This window comes from Notothenia rossii (genome assembly GCF_949606895.1).
Source record: "Notothenia rossii genome assembly, chromosome: 1".
Lineage (NCBI taxonomy): Eukaryota > Metazoa > Chordata > Actinopteri > Perciformes > Nototheniidae > Notothenia > Notothenia rossii.
Window position 1 is genome coordinate 78,090,241 of NC_136912.1, and position 6,604 is coordinate 78,096,844.

Genomic DNA, 6,604 nt, shown 5'->3' on the forward strand with positions numbered 1-6,604 from the left:
ACGAGCAAAATGTACAATGTGTAACATTTTGCGAAATACCCCTTTAAGATGGCAGAAACAAAGGTATGGTCACATGCTGCTCCTGTTTTACAGACCTAACTAAAGTCTCTTGTCTTTGCAATGCTCCTTTGGAATTTCTGACTTGCTTGTCTGTCATACCAGCAAGGTGAAGGGAGGATAAAGTAAACAACCAGGGCCTGTAAGCAGGTTTCCAATAACAGCTGCAAAACACAGGAGAAAAAACAACAACAGAGGAGTTATTCACTTCCAAGAATGCCTGTAAAAGAACTTGTATGCACCCAAAAGTGTTTGCTCATCACATGATTCCACAGAAATCCACCCAGAGTAACAAGACGCTTTGTTCTAGTGTTCTTCAAAGAAACATTTTGCGCCTCAGAAGATGTATGAATATCAAAAAAAACAAAAGGTAAACATTTATAACAAGGCTGAAGCGAAGAGGAAGGATTTCTCAAATGCAATTTTCTGCCAGTGGCGTTAATTCAGCCTTTTTGAATGTGAGCATAGGGTAGGCTAACTTTAACCCACATCCGTCACAGCGAGATTCATTGTGCATGGATAGACCTTTTGTTTGGTTAAGAGGTTATCAGGGCCAAGCTAGGCTGCACTAAGTTGAATTAGTTTTTTCCTTTAAGCCGCTGTGCCTGTCTATTAGAAAAGGCTCGGACCATGGGGGATAATATTCACTAATAAACCAGTGAAGATTTGAATATGTTAAGACTTGCTGCTCCAACAACTTCACAACATCATAACTCTACTGTAATTGCAGTCTGCTGTTTTTATAAAGCGCTGTCCATCTTACTGAAATACAAACAACTCTATGAGAAAAGGAATATAAACATTTTAGGGATAATAGTAGTAACTCAAGGACAATTTACCAAAGAAACACTTTGCATTTTTCTTCATTCATTTAGTGATTTATTGAACCTGTATTTTAAATCTTAATTTACAATATAGCCGAACAAACAAAAGGTAAACAACAACAACATGACCTTGGCCGCAAGAAAAACAAATAAGAAAATAAATAATAAATACAGCGATTACAAATATACAATTTAGTTAGATTTTGATGTCATTATCAGTTGCTAAAGACTTACATATTTGCTGTTCCTTTATTGTGGAATCAGTTTCAATAGCTAACTCCTTTCAAGGTCAATTGTTTTTTCAAACACGTTAGAAGGAAAGCATGTACAAACATAACCGGCAGTGAGTAGAAAAGCGAAACCAATGACCTGAATCAATAATGATGATCATTTTTATTAGCATAATACTATGCTAGTTTGAGATTTCAAAGCACACCGCGGTGAAGAAGGATGTTGGAACATTGACCTTTCTGACTTCACACACTTTCATCACCGGTATCTGTTCAGTGTAGATGTCAGACTAAAGTTTATATGTTAGCAGAGCCTCTGTTTGTGTGTGCAAACAATGCGGATATATATGTTGTAGTGGGCAGATGCAGCATTTAGTGTGCTGAAATGTTTGTGTGGGTGTATTCTTTGCTCTTTGAACTGCAGCTCAGTAATGCAGCGGCTCTCAGTGTGAAGTCGACTGTGGCGCAGTCTGTTAATTCTCAACACAGTCAGGAGTCCAGAGTGGAGCAGCCAAACCTTCAGTACACTCACCTGAACACACACACACACACACACACACACACACACACACACACACACACACACACACACACACACACACACACTGTACGACGACAAACCTCTGATCCAAATGCTCTCTTTAAATCTCCCCTCAGTTTATTTAAAGCTAAAAACATTTACTCGTTTGGCAAAACATGGCTGCATATTTATATCAAATAAAAATGAAATACAGACGTTTTCACTGGAATAATTCCCACAATAATGGTGTGACGTCTATTTGATCAACTGTTGTCAGTAAATATTGGCCTTAGCAATTAAGTGGTTTTGAGTGATGGATGCTGCTGATATATACAGACACATTTTCCTCTTTGGGACATTTGAAGATTGAAGATTCAACTTATTGTCACTACGTAGTACAGGTACTATTTCAATCAGGAGAAACTTCATTTTGTACAAGAACATTTATTGACACATGTCACGTGATAAATGTTAAGTCTTTGGCGATTAGACCCCGATCCTGAAATCGTATATCTAAAGGGGGAAATGCAGCCGTGAGCATATAGGGAACCCCCCGGGGTCTAGACACTGGTGATGCTGCTGAATATCTGGATTTGATGAGGAGATGGGATGAAGAGGGGATGTGATGAGGTCTTTGGATTAACTCTCCTGGCACTGGGTATGATGAAAGGAGGTGGATGGGGAGGAAGCGGGCGGCAGCATGACAACCTGAAATCACAGCTGACTGCAGGAGAGAGGAGAACCATTTTAAAGTTTGGCTGCAGCACGGTGATTGGCTGCTGGAGAATGAGGTGAATGTAATGTGATTACCCCGCCCGTGATGAGCTGATTATAAGCAGCTGCAGACTGAATGTATACCAGTCTTCCTGAAAGAACTTACGCTAAGCTTCATGTAACAAAACGGTTTCTTTGCATTTGACCCATCCTGGTGTTAGGAGCAGCGGGCTGCCATTATGTACGGCGCCCGGGGAGCAGTGTAGGGAACGGTGCCTTGCTCAGGGACACCTGGGTAGCACTTGGTTTTTCCGTGACTTGAACTGGTGACCTTCCAGTTGCCAAGCCAAGTCCCTATGGACTTCGCCACCACCGCCCCGTTCATTTAAGCTAAGCTGAAGTATTGGAAGGGCATCTGTAAATATGGAAAAACACACACACACACACACACACACACACACACACACACACACACACACACACACACACACAGAGAGTGACACACTGACAGGATATACAGGTTTAACCAGCTGAACCCTGTGGACTGTATGAGCAGCTGAACTGTGACCTGGTAAACAAAGACGCACCTTCGTCTTCTCACCTGAGGAACAGAAGACACTTGTGTCGGTGTATCAAAAGTTGACTACACGTGATGTAATGGAACGTTGCAACAGCTCACTTATTGCTGTATTTCTTTTTGGAGAAAATGCTAATACATAACAGAAACCCACAGTACATTGCCATGTGTTTTTATTTCTTTATTTACTAAGTGTGACCATAGTTTGTTAAAATGAGTGTGAGTGGGAAATTGGTGGATTTATTATTTGTCTGGAAGAGTGTTAACTGCACTAGTTGAAGTGCATAGGAGAGCTGGGGTTAAACTTTAACTCTTGGTGAACAAGTAAGAGCACATGACTCCCTGCTCCTTCCTCATTAGCCCCTGCTGCCCTTTGGCCCAGAGGCCACAACAAAACCGACCTCTCGCCCTTCTCTCTCCCGCTCTCCCTACTCCCAACACTCTCTCCATCTTTGGGCCTTTGACCTCGAGCCAATGACGGAGCAATTTCAAATACACACGGCCTTGGAACTTGCCAAAGACAAGCATCTGCTGTGGTGACTCCAGAGCAATACACGGCGTCCAATCAATACCTGCTCTCCTCTGTCCCCTCCCAGGACCTGCTGGGGATGGTGTGAAACTTCCCATTTGGTGTGTGTTGTTGTCATTCAAATCAGCTATCATGTGTTTGCTGTGAACAAGGTATCAACCCCTTTGTTTGTAAAGGAGTCAATACAAATGTTTACGGCAGTAAAGATAAGACACATTGTTGAATGAGTTTGGACTCTGGCTTTTCCAATTGAACTTTTATATTACCAATAATTCTGTTACATTTTTCAATAGCTTACCGTTTCCCCTTTTTTTCCTGTCTGAATGCTTAGCTAACATGCTATATACATCCACAAACCAGAAATATCTTAATTAAATGGCCCTCTTATCATACCTCTTAGCCACGAAGACACCTTGATATAAAATGTTAACTTTTGAAGCAGCAGAAACATTGATGTATCAAGTTATTACTCTAAATGTGTAAACAGGCACAGATACGGAGCAACATAAGCATTTGTCTGAAGTTGTGTTCTTGCCACCTGATGGATATAAGGGCAACTTTCACTCTGCTATTAGGTTTGGGTTTGCCTTCACATACACTACAGGGAAATTAGATTTGTTTTGCTGCTGTAGCACGAAACAAGGCTGATGAGGGATGAGACTAGTTGGCCGTGAAACCAAAATAAAGTGCTGAAACACTCAGTCGAGCTGAGGGGATGATCATTCTCTTCAAGAAACCTTTCACATTACCTCTAGCTGTTTGTTAATATAGAAATACTGCATCTTTCATTATTTGACCAATATTGTAGTTGTGTCCTGCAGTAAGTAAAACGATTGGATCATCACCAGGCAGCACATTCTAGTTTACTGTGTGTGCTAGTGTCACTGAAAGATCAGCAGAGTCCAGTTGTAAATACTGACCTGCTATCACCTTTGATACTATTGCTTAAAACATTTCCCAAATGTTGATGGTTTTTTTGGTGGCTTTGAGGTCGCATCTAACCTTCACATTCTCCTGGAATATAATGGAGCATCATTTGTTTTTTTGTCATAATGAAATTAGATGAACAAAGCATTTAAAATAATTCAATCCATGACCATTTTAGCTTTATGGATATTCAACATGACATATGGTGGATATTAACTCGATTTTGAAATAAACCCGATGGCTTGAACTATGATTGGGCAGACAATAGTTTGTAATGATGGGCAGAAAGTGGTGGAAGTTTATCAACTAGCAACAGTCCTTTAGCTAAATGTATTGCTTCAGGAGTAAAATTATTACCATTGACAGACCGTCGATAGGTTGTCAGCGGATTACCCATTTAAAAGATAAACTTATTTGCCATTTACCAAGAAGTCTGATATTTTCAGACAGGTATTAACCTAACGCTCTTGGCAGCCATAACATTTGTGTTCCCGATCACCAAGTTCAATCTCTTGTAAACCTGAGTCCAATCTGTTGCTCCCTGCTCATGCCCTGTGCTCTGTTTAAGGCAGACACTGCCTAAAGGTCCTCTAAGGTGCTTAGGCTGGCAGCAAATTAACCCTAATCAGCTCTCTGAAGACGTCTCAAATGCTTTAACAGGATTATGGCGAGGCCACTCCCACGGGCCATCTTTCCGTTCGAAACACTTTATTGCTGTAATCTAGCGCACACAAACTGACCTCATTAGATCATCTGGACTGTTGTTGGCCTGTGATCTGTATTCTGCTCGACTCCATACGATGGCCTTCTCGTGTCAGGTGCATCACAGAAATGTGCTAAGCTCCATTCAGCTGTCAGGCTGAATCGAGGTTCAGTACAGCAAATCGATGTTTGGCATGTTGTGGATATTTAACTTACAATAACTTAACAATAAGTAATTCAGACTTGAGATCTGGTGACTTTGAAGTCACCAGCATATTGGATATGATAGGAAAGCATCTGTATTTGTCATGTTTCTCCACTGATGTATTACAAATGTGTATTAACCCACAAGTACGATTGAAAATATGTCTTTTGTGTTGTGCTATTGTGTAAAAAGGGTACATTTTGGGATATTAGGATATAGAATATTATAGGAAAGTAAAACTGTGTGTAACAAAGAAAATCCACACATTCTAAAAAAACATAAAAACACATTTCTCTTTCTTAATAACCATCCCCTTTTCCAGATAACAATTGAGGTATTCCCATCACCTGTTAGCAGCCAAAGCTCGTCTTCCTGGGGTTCATAGAAAAAAGAAAACTATTTTGTGTGAATATGTTAATAGATTACATACAGTTCATGAACATACACACATGCATAGATATTACATTTGCACATATAGCATACAAAAGATAACAACGCACAGTATTTTTCAATATGATTATTCCACCTACACACTGTTATCAAATATCCATAATTATACCTTTATACAAATATAAAATAGAACAGTACACTATATTCTTCTCAAAAGCTATATGAGCTGTGTATCAGTCTGGATAAATCTCTTAAACTTCAGGGATATTTATGTACTATTTTTAAGCGTTAGCTCGGACTTGAAAAGACAACCTTAACCATTGTTACATGTTTGTTCTGTAATAGTGCTTATTCATATACAAAGCAGTATTTCAATTGTTTATCTTCTTTAGTGTCATCAAATAAAACAAAGCATGCAGTAGGTGTGCCAGGTGCTCATTAAATTGACCCAAGGATCCAGGAGGAATTTCAGGCATTGAACAAACAACTTTCTTAACCTCGAGACAAGCAGGCATGCAATCCTTTAATAGGAGCTCGAGCATGAAAATCCTCCATAATTGGACTCAGTTACATCAGCTACAAGATCTGATGTGTGTCAGGAGCACAAAGCGGATGGGATCGGCCATTTGATTGAGGTCAAATCTCTTTCGCACTCCTCCATGCCAATTGTGCCCTCCATCCTCCTAACCTCCCCACGGGCGGATGGGTGTCAGGAAGCTCAGGAGAGAGGCTTCAGGTCAGCGTGGCACACAGCGGAGAACAGAGAGATGAAGAGGGGAGGAGAGGGGATATGAAGTGGTTGTGACAGGTGAGCTAATGGCTTTCAGAAAGAGAGGGCACCGGCTGTGATCTCTTTATACAGCTTAAAGCGAGACAACTTATTAAAATGAGGAACGGATGCAGTGAGTAAATGAGTTGACCTAAAACCC